Genomic DNA, 18,668 nt, shown 5'->3' on the forward strand with positions numbered 1-18,668 from the left:
AATGTTTCACTAAGAGACAGACTCAGAAACGAGGAAATAAGAAGAAGGATAAAAATGCGCGATGTGGTAGAAAGGGCAGAAAACCTAAAATGGAAACGGGGCGGGCATGTAGCACGTATGGATCACCAGAAATGGACGAATCGCATCACAATGTGGGAGCCGAGAGAAGGACGACGGCACGTGGGACGACAAAAAACCAGATGGGCGGACTACTTCAGAACCAGAGCGGGAAGTCAATGGTCGAGAGTGGTACGAGACAGAGAAGTATGGAGGCAGCTGACACCAAACATGAATCAACAAGCACCAGATAGGACAGAAAGTCAACGACAGTGAGTGTAATTCATGTGAAGTGATGTGAGGAAGTGTGGGGGATGAGTATAGTAGAAATGATCGAAGAGGGAAGTCAGGAACAGTGAAACGAAGAAATATCAGTAATATGACCAAGCTCCCAAGGACTCGCTCACCTTAGGAGCCCACTTATGAGCAATTCCCTGTGACAACAGAGGCCCTTGCCCTTACGGATGTGTACGGGCTAAATTTATTATTATTATTATTATTATTATTATTATTATTATTATTATATTTATTATTATTATTATTATATTGTTAATCAGAATAAAAAATTATTGCTTACTTTAACTGTACCATGTAAGGAGACTCAGTTTTGCCCAATTTTGGTCATTTTCTTCATTTTTTAAATATGGTACCAAAAAATCTACTGTTTCTTGAGGAATACTGTATTCGAAGATTTCATAGCGATATCTTTATTCTGAGTTAGAATTCAGTTTGTGCCATTACGTGTGCAGAATGCACATTATAAAGTTTCAAGTGATTTTACTCCAAATCAGAATGAAGTTACATTATTATTCATTGTTCGATACACCCTTTTAACACTTACAATCACTGAATAACTTTATGATATCTCAATTTTGGTCAGTTTCTTCATTTTTTAAATATGGTGCTAAAAATCTACATTTTCTTGAGGAATACTGTAGTGAAGATTTCATCGTGATGTCTTTATTTAAGTCAGAAATTCAGTTTCTCCCATATAAGTGATTAAATTCAGAATGTATATTATAAACTTTAAAGTTATTTTACCGAAAATCAGAGTTTTCACATTGTAACTTATTAGAAATAAGATATCTGCTGAATGACTAAACCTAGAGTGATGAAATGTTGCACACATGTTCACAACAGGTCTGTGCATGAAATGCTGAATTAATTTATACTTATGATAATTACCGGTCATTAAGAAATCTGTGATTTTTATATTGGGCAGTGAAGTTGAAAAGTCCCTACTCCCCAAAAAATCAAATGTTCAAATTATTTTTTTAATACCGGTAATGAAATATATTGTGCAGGTAAAAAGCAATGCACCATTTCATTATAGGAAGTCTTAGATTCATTTTAAACTTTTAGAAGATCGATTATCTTTATATTTTAACATATAAATATGAAAAAAAAAAAATCTGCACATGTATTTCAGCAATATCTAACTGATGTAAAATATTCAAGAAGATAGAATGGAAATTATAAAAGTTACAAAAACTCAGTAGGCCTTACCGATAGCTGAAGTACTTCAAATTGATTCAGAGATAGCTTTTCACAAATTACTTTGGTTTTATCACGCAGGAGAAAAAGAACACAACATTGCGTTTCTTGCCCTGTAATAATAAACAAAGTAAATTGAGCTGAAGATTAAATACCGAATGATTAAAGGACTGTTTACTTGATAGTAATTATTATTAATTCCAAGACAAGGACATCTGCCTGGCAGTCCCAATGACCATGAAGATCCAAAACATAACAAAATATTTATCAACAACATACAGATAACAAAAATTGAAAAGTTACATATATCCACATGCCGTGAACACATAAAATTATAGTATGCATACAATGAATATTGAATAGAAATTATAGAAACAGTAACACGATATTTACAAGAAGTGATTATACAAATTATTATGTATAGTGATTAGTGAACATTTCAATATATTAATACAAATATTTTGAATGACCTGACTACATAGTACATAGGGTAATTATTTTAGGAATGTGTTGGTCAATTTATATGAGCAAATCTAGTCTTTCAGGTAAAGCTTCCTGTAAAGCAGATTTGAATAATTTCAAGGGAAAAATTTTTCTGGGGCCGAGTATCGATCCCGGGACCTCTGGTTGAACGTACCAGCACTCTGCCAACTGAGCTACCCGGGAACTCCACCCGACACCGTCTCAATTTTTCCCTTTATATCCACACAACTCGCGTGGGCTGACAAAACGCCAGAGACCCACATCGAGTGCACACAAACTCTGTGTGACTTGGAATTGTGGTTTTCTGTTAACGCACACAGTGACGTATATATTATGCAAATCTAGTCTTTCAGGTAAAGCTTCCTGTAAAGCAGATTTGAATAATTTCAAGGGAAAAAATGTTCCGAGGCCGGGTATCGATCCTGGGACCTCTGGTTGAACATACCAGCGCTCTGCCAACTGAGCTACCCGGGAACGCCACCCGACACCGTCTCAATTGAGTCACGTCATGAGGTAAAGCAATTTACCGTATTTGTTTGACTGTCGCTCGAAGAAGTTTGTCAATATCTTCAAGGGAAGAAGCCGGTATTTTATCGAATGGAGTACTTTGTAGGGGATAAATAATACTGGGCCAAATATATTGGTTGTTGTTTAGTCAACTGTCCGAAGACAGGTCTGAACTTCATAAGTGATACCAACAAGACATCACTTATGAGACAACTAGGCCAAGAAATAAAGAATTAGGGTGGCTAGTCCCTTTTCCCCTCGCCGACTAGCTACACATTACACTAATCAGACTTCAGATGCATACAAACAATTGTTCTTCCTCTGACACATATCGTCAAGTGAGATGTACTGCCTGATAATAGATGTATATATCAGCCAGAACCTCATTCTGAGGAAATATATTGATTAATAATATTTATTTTCTGGTCTGGTTTTAAAAAATTAGAAACTGTTAAGCAGTTGAGATCATTTTCTAAATTTTGAATTATTTTGCTTCTATCAAAAACAATTGAAGGGTACATGGAAAGAACGAGCTCAGGAAATTGTTCAGGAGAGCAATTTGACGTAGTCTGTCTTTCCCTGTATGCCCAATCCAAAATCTGTCATAGCACTGTTCACAATATCACAGTGCTTCATACGTACAAATTAAACTACACTCCACACAGTAGCCTATGCATAACTCGTTTTTGGAAAAAAGTGGCCAAAGCTCATTCTCTCCATACACCGGTACCCTTCAATTTCGACTGTACACATTACACCAAGCAAGGTATTTAATTTTTTTCTTCTAGGTTTAAATTTTCAAAGGTTTTGGCATGGTAATTAATGCTAGATGTAGTACGAATCCTTCCATTTTTAATGTTTTTGACTTTTGACAATGTAGGCCATATGTTTTGACCTGTATGTCTCAACTGTAGTAGACAAGGACTCTACAATGACTGTCAATATACAGCCATCATATATATTATGTGAACCTCTCCAATTTAATAATGTTGTTGTTGTTTTCTAATGCCAGGCGTTTGACAATAAAGTCATTTGACCTCTTGCACTCCAATATTTTTCAAAGATATTATCATGGCCAGCCACTGAAGCACAGATTTTGAGGTGTTCCGAATCCATTTCTTGGTTTGAGTTGCACAATGGGCAGTTAGGGGACTGATATATTCCAATTCTATGCAGGTGTTTGGCCAAACAATCATGGCCTGTTGCCAATCTAAATGCAGCTACAGACGATTTGCGTGGTAAATCGGGAATTAACTGTGGATTACGATGCAGAGAGTTCCATTTTTCCCCTTGGGATTGTGTTATCAAATTTTGTTTGTTGAAGTCTAAGTATGTAGATTTAATAAATCTTTTCACAGAGTAATACGTAGATTTAGTAACAGGTCTGTAAGTAGCAGTGCTGCCCTTCTTTGCTAAAGCATCCGCATTCTCGTTCCCCAGGATTCCACAGTGGGATGGTATCCATTGAAATACAATTCTTTTATTGAGTGATATTAATTGAGAGAGCATTTTAGTTATTTCTGCTGTTTGAGATGAAGGTGTGTGTTTAGAGACTATTGATAGAATAGCTGCTTTGGAGTCTGACAATATAACTGCATTCCTAAATTTATTGATGTGGCATAGAAGATTCCTGAGACTTTCACTTATTGCAATGATTTCTCCATCAAAACTTGTTGTTCCATACCCAATAGATCTATAAAGTGAGAAGAGACAGCACATAACACCTGCACCGGCACCTTGTTCTCTGGAGATCAAGGATCCGTCGGTGTATAAATGAAGCCAGTTTTGTGGAGGGTATCTAATATTAATTGTCTCTAAAGACAATTGTTTTAGTATTTCAGTGTTTACTTCTGATTTCAGTATTTCTTCTGTTAAATTTAGATTATATTCTATATTTAATAGAGATAAAGGGTTTGGTTTAATTTGTACGTTTTCTTTTAAATTCGGGATTTACTCCAATTTAATAATGTAAGGTGCCAATACAGGTTTATGTACCACTTGCTATCCCATTTTCATAAAATGTACTTTTCATTTAGTAAAAATGTTTGTAATCCAACAACCATATGAAATCCAACAGGTGTTATCTGCGGTGGCTGAGTGGTGTAGACCAGCGGTTCCCAACCTGTGGTCCTCGAACCCCCAAGGGTCTGTGCATGATTCGAAAGGGTTCCTCGGGAAGAAGATATATTTTCAAATGGTAGGTATTTGAATTAAACTTAATTTTATCATGTTCTACTAAGTTTTCTCAGCTTGCTGGAATATTTCTTTGCTTGTGTCAGACTTTTAACACAGAGTTTAACAGGAATGATTTCACAGGCCCTACCTTCCTATTTGGTATTTTTAGTGCTTTAAATTGTCTAAATTCAATTTTCAGGGTCAACCTTTGATAGTGTTCAGGATAAGATTCAACCAACAATGTAGAAAAGGATGTTGTGGTCTCGCTGAGTTGTCGAGAATTCGATTCATTTCACAATCTTGAGTGACTTTCTAGGAAGAACTGATGTTGAACTCATGTCCAATATCGTTGGAAGTATGAAAAACATCTTGAGTCATTAACATTCAAATTAAGGTAATGTTTTCCTTCCTACAATTGCCTGAAAAGTCCGCCTCGGTAACAAAAATAGCTTGCTCGTCAAAGTAGAAGAAAAGTTGTTAGAATTACGAGTATCTTCTGATTCGAGCTTAAAATGCATGTTTCCTTCAACGACCTTGTTGCAATCTTGGTTGAATGCACGACCATGTATGCAGTGTTTTCTGAATTGCAATACAACACTTAAATGTAATTTGCATCGACAGACCTGTAGCCAGCGTACATTTTCTTTTTTCTTTGGTCTTCATGAAGAACGAATGTAAAAATAAATTCAATGTTGTATTGTATTGTATTTATTCACATTCTGTGGTATTCGTACATTGTTTCACAACTAGAATATGGAACATATAAAAAAATGTTAATAGTAGGCTGCTACAAAGTCTTAATTGAGGATTTGAGTGCAAGAAAGGCATTCTCTTAAATGTAAGTTTTGAGAAAATTGATGTTGAAAATTCAAACCGTAATAATTTTATCTATGCACGCCTTCACATTTTGGGTACTCCTGACCTCTATGATCACAGTATTGAACTACAACTTGGTGAACATATGCATAACAGTTCAGAGATCACAATAAAGCGTTTTACTCAAAAAAGGCACATCCTCTAAAGTGCCCTTCTTGCACCCAACCCCTCATTTATAGTCACAGTCTAGTTGAAATATATACAGAAGAGTTTTACAATATAGCCTACTAGTACAACAAAAGGGGTTAGTAACGATATTTAATACAAGTCAGAAATATTCATGAAGTGTTGTTGAATGTCATAAAGTCATCTACAGAATGAAGGCATGAGAAATTAGTTACTTCTTTAATTTGATCCTAAATAATTTTATGTTTTGAGTTTGATTTTTATATCCATAGGGAGGCTGCTAAAAATTTTTACTGCCATATAATGCACTCCTTTTTGATAGCACGATAGACTCGCCGATGAAGTATGAAAGTCATTTTTTATGCGTGTTTATGCTATGAACTGTTGAATTAGTTACGAAGTTTTCACGATTACATACGAGGAAGATTATTTATGAAAAAATGTACTGACAAGCCATGGACATTATTTGTAGTGAGCTGAGCTGAATTTGCGACTATAATGAACCAGACTTCTCAAAACACACAGTTGCAAGGTAATGTAAACTGTACCATTGATAACCTCATGGTTACCCTGAAGAACTAGTTCTATTATTATTATTTAAAAAAAAACCGTGAGTTGTAGAGCGTAAAATATTTTTGTTTGTATGTATATTCAAAAGCTAAAACTAAATTTAATAATGTTACCGGTACCAATTTATTAAGAAAACTTATTTCTGGATATCATGTGAATATTTATCGAGTAGAACACGCTTATGGTCCTAATTATTATGCAAAACATTTTAGGAGATCCTTAAAAATAAGTATGAACTGCGACACTTAAAGGTTGGAAGCTACTGGTCTATGTTGATGGTTCTGTTTTCCATGTCAAAATATTACAATTTTTCTCTGTTGCACGTAGAACATAGACGTTTCATCTCAAAAGGCAAATATGCGAGCAAAATAATTGGTTATGAATATTTTATTTCATTTTTGGAAACTAAAAAGAATAATGAATCATAAAATATAAACAACTTAAAATCTGTTACACCAATAATTGTCATACCAGGGGTCTGTGAATACTTCAGGCAGTTAGTTATACTATTGCTTGTTTTAATTAACTGACATTGACTAAGGTAGAAATGGTTGTGTTTCAGTATCGAAGCCAGGCCTGCAGAGCAGTTGGTGCACGTCCATAACTCTGCACTCAACTTCTGCAACCGAAAGACTTGACTCAGCAACTGCTACTGGTCAGCCACTTCAGGTGAGAGTATGTTCTCATTTGTTCTTATTTAATTCAGGTGAATCCACACTAAATTTAATGAAGTTGTCCGTCATGTGTCTGCTGATTACGTCAGATGAGTGTCATGTTTATTTGCGAGACCTAAAATTATTTACATGGATAGTAAGGATTTTATCAAAACTTGCTTTTGCAATTATCGCGTTAAAGTATGCCTTACTTGAGAATCAACCTTAAAAAGTTCACTTGTATATTTTATATTGCTATAACATTGTAAAACATGTTCAAAACATTGTTCAAATTCATGCATAAAATGAAATAAAATTATTAATATTACTCACTATACTTTTTGTAGATTGTTAATCCTCCAGTCCTTCAGGGCAGCAAATTTATCTGTTATGTCCTCGTAGGAGCGTTGCTTCTCCTTAAGAATGCACAGTAATTCCTCCTGGAAGAAAATGTTGGGTAAGATGGCAGCCTTGCCAAAGATGTTGAGTTTCTGGAGTAAGTCTTCAATCTTTAGAAATTTCTTCCAACAGAAACATTACTAGGTGGCATAGTCATAACTAAGCAAGCATAACAATTTAAATGTCTTTTTGTTTTAGGTCCCTTAGAATTTTGTGTTTCGGAATAATTCATCACTATATAACAAAGGAAGTTCGTTCCTCAAACGAATATTATTGTCAAATATTTTCTGGTAGCACCACAGTCTAGTATATACAGTCGCGCAGCTCAATACGTAGTAAATATGCAAACATTAGATAGTTGCTCACCACTAGGATCGCTAATATCGCCTCGTTACAGGCAATGCAAAATAGTATCGTCACAGTCTATTGTTTCTAGCACCCTCAAAACTCAAGCTTCGTGACTGTATATAGTAGACTGTGGTAGCACTTCTGTAAAATTTGAAGTGAATTGATTGGAAAATCTTTGACATACTTACGAAATTTTGTAGAGCCAACAAGCTTAATTTCTTACAGTCTTCGAATCGTAAGTGCAATTCCATAAAATAGTATCCACAATTTCAAAATACAAAATAAGTTATGGAAAGTTCTTTCTCCGATGAAGCAGGATGTTCCCTTCACACTGTTATGAGCGTCAGTCTTTTGGGTTTTCCAAACAATGAAGAAAAAAGTGTATACAGAACAATGAAAAAGAAAAATATGTTTCACATCTTCTACTCTTTATTATGTCACAATTACTTTGAACATTTGTCAAGGAATGTCTGATTTCATATAGCACGCCAATTAAACCAAGTATGTTATTGAAAGCAATAGAAAGAAATAATATGAATTCAAAATTAAATTATTAAGTTAATTTGAAAAATCTTTGCTGAGTCTATTACACTTTCCATCTGACGTTTCATCATTCATTATAAAATGGAAGATTTTTTCAAGTTTTACGCTCAAGTCAAGACATGAGGCAAATATAAGTTAATGTGATCTGTTAATTCAGAAGGTTTATTTATTAGTTGAAAGATCCTTGGGATTCCTGATAGGACAGTTGCATTGCAAGACCTGCGGTATTTTAAAAGGCCTTGATTATGAAACTAAATTAACCTGGCAGAAGGTGCATATGGATTATAACACAAGGAATTGCTTGCGGTGAAAAAGACTGCACTACTGAAAATATGTTATTAAGCTCAACTTGCTGATTTTTGCTTGAGCATTTTGTCTCATGATATTATTTTTACTTTAAACATTACAAGATTTTGTATAATACAACCTTGGAACATTTTATTACATTATCGTATTACATTTTTTTCTGTTTCAAAAGTTAATTACAGTATTTATTTTTTCTTTAATGCTAATTTATGTAATTTAGACTAGTTTCCTCTGGGGTTTTACAAAATATTATAGATTTACTTTTAGAACCATTTATTTTCATCCTATGCATTAACGCCCAGCTATAAATTTTATTCAAGTCTGTTTGAATAGCATCCACATCTGAATTATTTCCAATCTTTCTATAGATAATGCAGTAGTCTGCAAATAGTCTCACATTTGATGTAATATTCTGGCATAAGTCATTTACGTATATTATAAAGAATAATGGCCCCTGGGAGCAACAGTAACCAATATAAATGATACTAGGGAGGATATTAAACACAGAATAAATATGGGAAATGCCTGTCATTATTCGGTTGAGAAGCTTTTATCATCCAGTCTGCTGTCAAAATATCTGAAAGTTAGAATTTATAAAACAGTTATATTACCGGTTGTTCTTTATGGTTGTGAAACTTGGACTCTCACTTTGAGAGAGGAACATAAGCTAAGAGTGTTTGAGAATAAGGTGCTTAGGAAAATATTTGGGGCTAAGAGGGATGAAGTTACAGAGAATGGAGAAAGTTACACAACGCAGAACTGCACGCATTGTATTCTTCACCTGACATAATTAGGAACATTAAATCAAGACGTTTGAGATGGGTAGGGCATGTAGCACATATGGGCGAATCCAGAAATGCATATAGTGTTAGTTGGGAGTCCGGAGGGAAAAAGACCTTTGGGGAGGTCGAGACGTAGATGGGAAGATAATATTAAAATGGATTTGAGGGAGGTGGGATATGATGATAGAGACTGGATTAATCTTGCTCAGGATAGGGACCGATGGCGGGCTTATGTGAGGGTGGCAATGAACCTCCAGGTTCCTTAAAAGCCAGTAATTAAGTAAGTAGGTTCACATTTTACTAATGCCTCGGAAATTATACTCTTAAATTTATGCTATACATTCTGCATATTTCCTTCAGTCCTTAGAAAGTCATCATGCTTCTGTTGTAATTCATGGACATCGGTTTTGTTGAAGTTCCAGACAGACACTGGACTTGACCTAGGATTTACTGTGTCTTCCCAGATTATTTCTAATAAAACGCTATTGTGATCACTTATTTTATGAGGACTTTCAGAGTTGACAAAGAGAGAGACAGGTCTTGGAATGGAATGAAATTTAATTGAGGGGGGCACGGATGGCCCAGCACTGTGACCTATTGAGATCTATTGCGCTAACCCTCGATATGGAATGAGTTGCATGCCACAGATCCCCTACGTGCACCGCCCTAACCACATGACTCTATTAACGACCGGTCCCTACAGCCGACAGAATCCATATACCATTCCTGTTTCGGAAACTTGCCCCAAGGCCTCCCTGTCGGTCCGAGGTGAAACTCCTCCCCGAGTAGGTCCACCTCGGGTGCCATTGCAGAAGCCATCCAACATCGCTGAACTACATTCCACGGAGGCTGGTCGAGAGAGTCTGCAGCTTCGGGATGCTGCCTGTAGAGTGATCTGTAAAACCAGAAACGGGATGATGAGGAAAGAATGACGGGGGAGGAAAGGAAGTGACGAAGATGAGTGGGGTTCCATCGCCTGATAAAGTTAGGAGTGAGGGAAAAACCCCGAAAAAACCTCACCCAGGCAACTCGTCCTGACCGGGAATCGAACCTGGGACTGCTGGATTCGGAGTTAGACTCGCTAACCCCTCAGCCATAACAGTGGACGAGACAGGTCTTAGTAGGTAAATATCTAAGAGGGCATTGTCACGCGTCGGGCCATTTACTACGTGGGTGAAACTGTTACACCAGATCAGCGTTTCTCAAACTATGGTCCGCGGACCACCTGTGGTCCTCGAGATCTGCCCTTATGGTCCTTCAAAAAAAGACAGAAGAAAAAATAAAATTCGAACGAATTGCGTATCACACTGTAGCTTAAAATCTCAGAGTTTGGAAATGATACATGGCAATCGAATTTCACTTTTTCTCCCAGTACAGACATTTTATGAAATTTATTACCCTACCCATCTATCGACTTCCCTCTCTACTCTCAGCAACAAAAGAGGGATTTAAAGCACTATATACGTGGAGTTTCTCGACAGCTTTTCCCTGCACATCTGGCGTCGCGTCTGTAACCCAGACAGGGACCACCCGAAATCATAACAGAGGACCAAAGTACCGAATCTTAATTCAATTTTAAAATATAAATATACTGGTATTAAAATACGCTATGAAAATGATAAATCTGATTTCGAAAGGAACAAGATTAAGGTGGTCCGCGGAACTGTTTCTACTTCAAAAAGTGGTCCCCACCTCAAGAAAGTTTGAGAAACGCTGCACCAGATCAATTCATTAACAAGAGTCTATGCGTCTGAATTTGTATCTGAAATCCTGTTCCAGTTAATTTTTGGGAGGTTTAGATCCCCAGCAATTACTACGTTTCAGTCTTTTGATCTGTATTAAGATATTCATTAAGTTTGTGCAAAGTTAAATTGTTTAATTCACTAATTTAGTTAAGAAAATAGTGCACTCATTTTATCATAGGATATATTCTAATTCAGTGGTCATCAGCGCTCACTGAAATGGGTAAAGGGTAAGCGGAGCCATCCTGTGTGCCCCGTTGTGCAGCAGGAAGAAGTAGAGAGCATACCCGCTAGCAGCTACGAGTGCACCATAGTGCAGTGTGTTCTCCGCGGGTAAGAGACGCTAGCCCCAGGGTGCTCTGTGCTGATGACTGCTGTTCTAATTATATTATATATATAGACTAAAATGCTATGAGATATGTGTACCTAAGTGATGAACCATGCGTAACAATTTATTTTCTAATTACCATATTTGGGGGCACCCTATAAATATTCTGTTGGGGATAAGTGACTTAATTTTTCATCAGAAGCTAGCCTACTATAAGCATTGTTTAATGCATGGTATAAATTTCGTAAACCTGTGGCATAGGAATGCTTCAGTAGGGCCTGTATGTCATTTGCTAATTAGACAAGTCGTCATGTCTCAGTACCCTTAATTAATTCAATTTGCAATACAACTCATTTTATTAGTTTCATGCATTTCAACTAATTAGGCTATATAGGGCCCAAACTTTTGATTTTGTTACATTGTGAAACTTCCTGAGAATTATTGATAAAGCCTGGAAAAATTAATGTCATATTACAGCCTGACCCATAGAGAAAAATTGGAAACAAGGTTCACTGAATACGGCACATGTATACAAACAATAGAGGTTCAAGTCTCTTTGGACTATGGATCTTCAGGCTAGTCAGGCGAACAAGCAGTTCAGTGGTTTAACTCAGTGGTTCTCAACCTTGTAAGTGTCACGGCCCCTTAAAATTCATACGTCATTTTTTAATAATTTAGTCCATGAACATGCTCTACTCATTAAGAGTCCCTCCAGACAAGGGCACTGCTAACGCACTGCCGCTGTGAATAATGTATTTAAATGGAGGCCTTCAGAGACAGCCATGACCACAGAATCAGTCGTGCTGCAGACACACTGAGTGGGTGGTGGCCACTAAAAGTAGCGCTTCTCGTCACGATACATAGAATTAAATGGTAGGTTTCTGACGGGACCACCGCCAGGCCACTATTGTAGTGGCGCATTCATGGTCTGCTAACGGACGACTGTTGGGCCACCAATTCCCTACGCCTATACCATCACGACAGTATACAGGCTGTTACGACAAAATAATATAGAATGACGATAATAATAATAATAATAATAATAATAATAATAATAATACTTACTTACAAATGGCTTTTAAGGAACCCGAAGGTCCATTGCTGCCCTCACATAAGCCCGCCATCGGTCCCTATCCTGTGCAAGATTAATCCAGTCTCTATCATCATATCCCACCTCCCTCAAATCCATTTTAATATTATCCTCCCATCTACGTCTCGGCCTCCCCAAAGGTCTTTTTCCCTCCGGTCTCCCAACTAACACTCTATATGCATTTCTGGATTCGCCCATATGTGCTACATGCCCTGCCCATCTCAAACGTCTGGATTTAATGTTCCTAATTATGTCAGGTGAAGAATACAATGCATGCAGTTCTGCGTTGTGTAACTTTCTCCATTCTCCTGTAACTTCATCCCGCTTAGCCCGAAATATTTTCCTAAGCACCTTATTCTCAAACACCCTTAACCTATGTTCCTCTCTCAGAGTGAGAGTCGAAGTTTCACAACCATACAGAACAACCGGTAATATAACTGTTTTATAAATTCTAACTTTCAGATTTTTGGACAGCAGACTGGATGATAAAAGCTTCTCAACCGAATAATAACACGCATTTCTTTTTAATAATAATAATAATAATAATAATAATAATAATAATAACCAGTGCTTTTCTTCTGGAGGAAAGGTAGTGAAACTCTGTGTAGAATATTTTATACCAGATGGGGAGATGATTATTATTCACTGCACAGGAATTTTTTCGTTTTTAACCTCCTTTTCGTCCAACTAAGATTTTCAAGGTCTAAGCAGAATTCAAATAAAAATTATATTAAAAACATAGTTATTCACACATATTTCGGTTCCATGATGAAAAATATAACAATAAAGGTGCTGGAACACAGATCCAAAATGTTCTGCCAGAAAAAAAAAATTATAACAACTTCTATGTAGCGTCGGACCGATGGCGGGCTTATGTGAGGGTGGCAATGAACCTCCGGGTTCCTTAAAAGCCAGTCAGTAAGTAAGTATACATTGCTTCAGCTGAAATGATTTGTTCTATGAGGGGTCTCTGTAGGCTGCTTTTGAAGTGAGGCGCTATAATGTGCCATGTATGCCATCACAGGGTGATTTGCCATGGCTTGAAGCAAAAAATGACCACATGCATTCCAGGCCCTGAAAGTCATGGCTGTGGTAGCACATAATACTGAGCTGCACTACCATCTGTAAAATATTCTATGTACTTCAAATTTGGTATCATGTTCCTTGGTTAGGGCAGTATTAATTTCTGCGTTTTGAATATGAAAGGAACATAATGTATTATATCAGAAACTGTTTGATCCGGTCTCAGCTTCTTCAATATAGTATGCAGACTACAGTAACCATGTTCCAGAGAAATCTTGGATGACAAAAGAGTAATTTCCATCAGCATTATCGCAGTTTCATCATTTATAGCCTCTCTCTTTTCGGTGTTTTAGGTAATTTGACTGACATTTTGCAATGTACTTCTGAGGTATTAACTTTTCCAGTTTGCTTGTGAGTGTTCCATTGAACTCCGTTGTGACAGAGGTAACTGTTGTCAAATCCATTCTGTCTGTTGGTACTCCTCTATAATATGATCATAGTCACCAAGCTTTTGTATAAGAGATTCTTCTCGAACTGATTTTCCACACAGCCTCCACATCACATACCACAAGTTTAATAAGGTCATTCACTGTAAGTTCCTTCCAGTTGTAGATCAGACATTCTGATGCACTGTGCAGACACAGACTGAAAGAGTTCCTGGTCTGCCTGCCAGTATGCACTGTTTAGGTCTTAGACTGCAGAACATTGAAAACCCTTTCAAATTAGGGCACTGCTTCCGAAATTCATCGTACAATTTCCTCCAATTACAAACAACTAACTGCTTTTCCATGTTGAATTTTTCGTACAATACTTTTAACACTTGAATATAAATAATTGATTAAATGGCGATCTTATTCTTGTTAATTATGTAGGCATGTGTGGCTTACAGCTGTTTCGGTGCTACTTGACACCATCCTCAGAGCCTTCTGTGTCTCGGCGTCATCTATTTGACACAACTCTTCATCACACGAACGCACCCACACAACTGGCAGCGAAGTTGAGATGACGCCGAGACACAGAAGGCTCTGAGGATGGTGTCAAGTAGGACCGAAACAGCTGTAAGCCGCACATGCTTACACAATTAACACGAGTAAGATCGCCATTATGTCAATTATTTAACTGCTTTTGTTGGTAAACATTTCTTGCAATGCTGACTTTATCTTTTTTCCGACTAAATTCAGAATTTAAATAAAAGTCGTTAACTTTTTTGATTGTGTCATCTGGTAACTTATTTCCCCTTCTTATTTCTGGAAGATCTAATATGCCCTTCTCTTTAAACACAATCCGACTCTGTTGTTTTCTAATGCCAGGTGTTTGACAATAAAGTCATTTGACTTCTTGCACTCCAATATTTTTCAAAGCTATTATCGTGGCCAGCCACTGAAGCACAGATTTTGAGGTGTTCCGAATCCATTTCTTGGTTTGAGTTGCACAATGGGCAGTTAGGGGACTGATATATTCCAATTCTATGCAGGTGTTTGGCCAAACAGTCATGGCCTGTTGCCAATCTAAATGCAGCTACAGACGATTTTCGTGGTAAATCGGGAATTAACTGTGGATTATGATGCAGAGAGTTCCATTCTTTCCCTTGGGATTGTGTTATCAAATTTTGTTTGTTGAAGTCTAAGTATGTAGATTTAATAAATCTCTTCACAGAGTAATACGTAGATTTAGTAACAGGTCTGTAAGTAGCAGTGCTGCCCTTCTTTGCTAATGCATCCGCATTCTCGTTTCCCAGGATTCCACAATGGGATGGTATCCATTGGAATACAATTCTTTTATTGAGTGATATTAATTGAGAGAGCATTTTAGTTATTTCTGCTGTTTGAGATGAAGGTGTGTGTTTAGAGACTATTGATAGAATAGCTGCTTTGGAGTCTGACAATATAACTGCATTCCTAAATTTATTGATGTGGCATAGAAGATTCCTGAGACTTTCGCTTATTGCAATGATTTCACCATCAAAACTTGTTGTTCCATATCCAAGAGATCTATAAAGTGAGAAGAGACAGCACGTAACACCTGCACCGGCACCTTGTTCTCCACTCCACTCCAATCCAACTCTGTAGCACCATATGATCAGTGACATCAAAAGTAGCTATAATCTTCTGTTTTGTCCATGGTGAGGGAATAGTGTCAGCAATTGTAGTTTTTCTCTGTATGTTAAAATCTCCAGTTTCACTTTCAACAGTTCAACCAACCATTTAGTGCGTGGGCTTTTTCAGCTAAATCACTTGATTTTAGCCTTTCCTGGTCAGAATTCTGTAGTGCTCGGGAAAAGTGGCACAAGTGAAAAATGTTAATTTTACAGGAGAAGGAAAAAAAACTGTTTTCACACTGGTTTATGTCGATTTGATTTTCTTCTGTATGAATTATTGTAATGGGGGAAATACTTATGTCTCTTTTCCCAAGCGAGCAGATGTTCCGTAAGTTGTCAATAAATTATCAAAAAATGTTTGTGGAAACTGACTTATGCCACTTTTCCCAAGCACTGCACAATTATCCATAGATGAACTGCCTCCACAACAACTTTACATATTTTGGCTTTCAGAGCAGAAGTATCTTGTCCTCTCCCCTAACTGCTGTGCTATGTTTAGCCACACTATGCATTTTAACTGGAGAAATGCCCAAGATTGCTAGACTTTCATTTAGAGCAGCGGTCATCAGCACACTGCACCCTCGGGCTAGCGTCTCTTACCCACGGAGAAGAGACTGCACCATGGTGCATCCATGGCTGTTCCCAGGTATGCTCTCTACCGCTTCCTGCTGCACGATGGGGCATATCACGTTGCTCTGCTTAACCTTTACCCTTTTCAGTGAGTGCTGACGACCACTGATTTACAGTTTCCTTTTGTTGTTCAAAGATTTGATCATCAGTGCTGGTGATGTCATCAGAACTTCTTGCTTCAGAAATAATAATTTCCGCTTTCTATCTGCAAGTGGAACACAGTTTCTTGCTAGGAATAGCCTGAATACCTTTGTTTTTCAGGGATATGACCACTTCTACGGATATCTCCCTCAATCTAGCTATGACGCTCTTTTTGTGAGAGTTAAAAATGTTAGAACATTTTTTTTTTTTTTGCACGTAGTGAATACTTAAATTCCCTAGATTCAAAACCCCTTAAAGACCATTTTGTTCATAGTTGAGTTATGGACACACATTGTTCGCTAAGAATGAATTCTAATGATATGTATAGTTTCAATTCAAAAAGCCACTGAATTTAAAGCAAAATGTTTGTTAAAAGTCACTGTTAGGTTGAAAATTCTCTCTATTTGCCATCGGTTATTGTCGAAATCCCTTAATTGTGAAAGTGAATGTAGGAGATTTTGACTCTATAGGATTCACTTATGGAGACAGATAGCAGCTTGGGAAATCTCTTCTGCCTCAGAGATGCCGGTTCTCGATAACAGTAATTTTATTGTTGCTGCTCTTTCGATAAAACATTAATACCGTGAATATTTCCTGTGCAGTTTTCTGAGGTGAACTGGCCAATTGTGCACTGGCTGCATGACTCCACTTTAACCTACGCGAGTCATATTTATAAAATAATAAAAAAAGATGTCAGTCATTCTGATCTACATACATGAAACTATTTTAGTGTTAAGTTAAATGTATATTTCAATTCCCAATGTAACTTCTGATTAGTTACTTGAATATTTCCTGATCATATATTTGAGGTTATGTTATTTTTATTTTTGTGAAAAACACTTGAGAGATGTTCTTACCTTAAATTAAATGACCCCATGTGTCATTACACTGTGACAGTCATATATTGTTCATCAAATTTCACTTCTTCTCAACTGTAGCAGATAACATATTATTCAAGTTACAAACACAAACAGAATGTCAGTTCACAAAAAGGTTTTTAGCATAGAGGACTCTGCAAAGCAATAATGGAGGGAACTTTAAAATGAGAATTCTGCACTCCTCACCTCCTGCCTTCATTATAATCTATGCCACTATGTGAACGGTTTTCAATTCTCCAAAATCATTTTTATTCCAATTAAAGTACTTACTTTTATGAACTAATGAAGAAATTATGAGGTACCTATTTTCAATATGGGGTATGGTAATTCTTGAAAAAAATTATTTTATAATTGCTATTTTTAGACCATTATTACCAATTTTATCATCAACAAGTACAAATTTCATTCATTTGTAATTATGTTCAACTCCCCCATTTTATTATGAACAATTAAAAAAAAAAAGAGATGCTCTGAGTCATTCCTGTGCAAAGATATGATGAGCTGTTCTGTAAATTACTGCAGGTGATGCAAGTCCTCCAGAATCTATCATACTTCAGCAAACGACTTCAGAAGTCAGATATTTCCAGTCTAGAGTGTGTCAAACCTAATACCTCTGTGGTGGTGGATTACATGCCCTTGCTGAAAATTCATTTTCGCATGGAATGACCCTTGATGATATGTGTCACAGGAAGAACAATTGATTGGCCTATATACGTACATCTGAAGTGTGACTAGTTTAATATGTTATTATCGCCGCGCTCTCATGGTTAACATTCGGCAGGTCTTTGAAATGTAATTGCATTATTGTTTTCAATTTCTTATGTCGCCGCTCCAATCACTCGCCTCAATTTCAATATTACAACCAATAAGCTGCTTCCATTATTAAATGACACCTACTTGTCTAATCCACGTGGACTAAAACCGAGGTTACAATGTCTTGTGCTGACGACGAACATTAAGGTAGGGTAAACTAGATAGTGATTGACCGCATCCTTTTTTCAAGCATATTGTGAATAAACAACGACCTTGATTTCACTTTGTGCTGCATATACCTCTAGCAACAACCCTTACTTGTGGTTAGTAGTCGCTGTTCACCCCACTGAGTTAGTGTCTGTTGTCTGAGAGGACTGAAATCGAATGGAAGTGCAACTGAACGTAAACAAAAGTAACTAGAGTAACTGCAAAGAATAATGCGTGCTATAATTTCTTTTTTCTGCAAAGGATACAATAATTCTGGTGCTCGTCTCTATACTCATAGTGTGAGAAAAGGTATAAGGTTTCCGTCCACAGAATATTATTTTGTAAAAGCTTTTATATGATATAAAAATGCCCCGTGGTCAATCACTATAAAGTGAATGTTCGCAAACTAGAGTGACTGGTCGTTCATTGGAGATTTATCCTTCGAAGAGGTGGAAAAAT

At 36.9% G+C, this 18,668-nt stretch overlaps 1 long non-coding RNA gene across 1 annotated transcript in view; it reads left to right on the top strand.

The window, feature by feature from the left end:
* Window positions 1–255: 255 nt before the first annotated feature.
* The window catches only part of LOC138711678 (uncharacterized), a 37,923-nt gene continuing 19,510 nt past the window's right edge, over window positions 256–18,668 (top strand). The window contains exons 1-3 of the long non-coding RNA XR_011335422.1: window positions 256–329; window positions 4,619–4,738; window positions 6,851–6,957. This is a non-coding gene — a long non-coding RNA (uncharacterized lncRNA). The remainder of the gene's footprint in view (window positions 330–4,618; window positions 4,739–6,850; window positions 6,958–18,668) is intronic.

Source organism: Periplaneta americana, chromosome 2, assembly GCF_040183065.1.
Source record: "Periplaneta americana isolate PAMFEO1 chromosome 2, P.americana_PAMFEO1_priV1, whole genome shotgun sequence".
NCBI lineage: Eukaryota > Metazoa > Arthropoda > Insecta > Blattodea > Blattidae > Periplaneta > Periplaneta americana.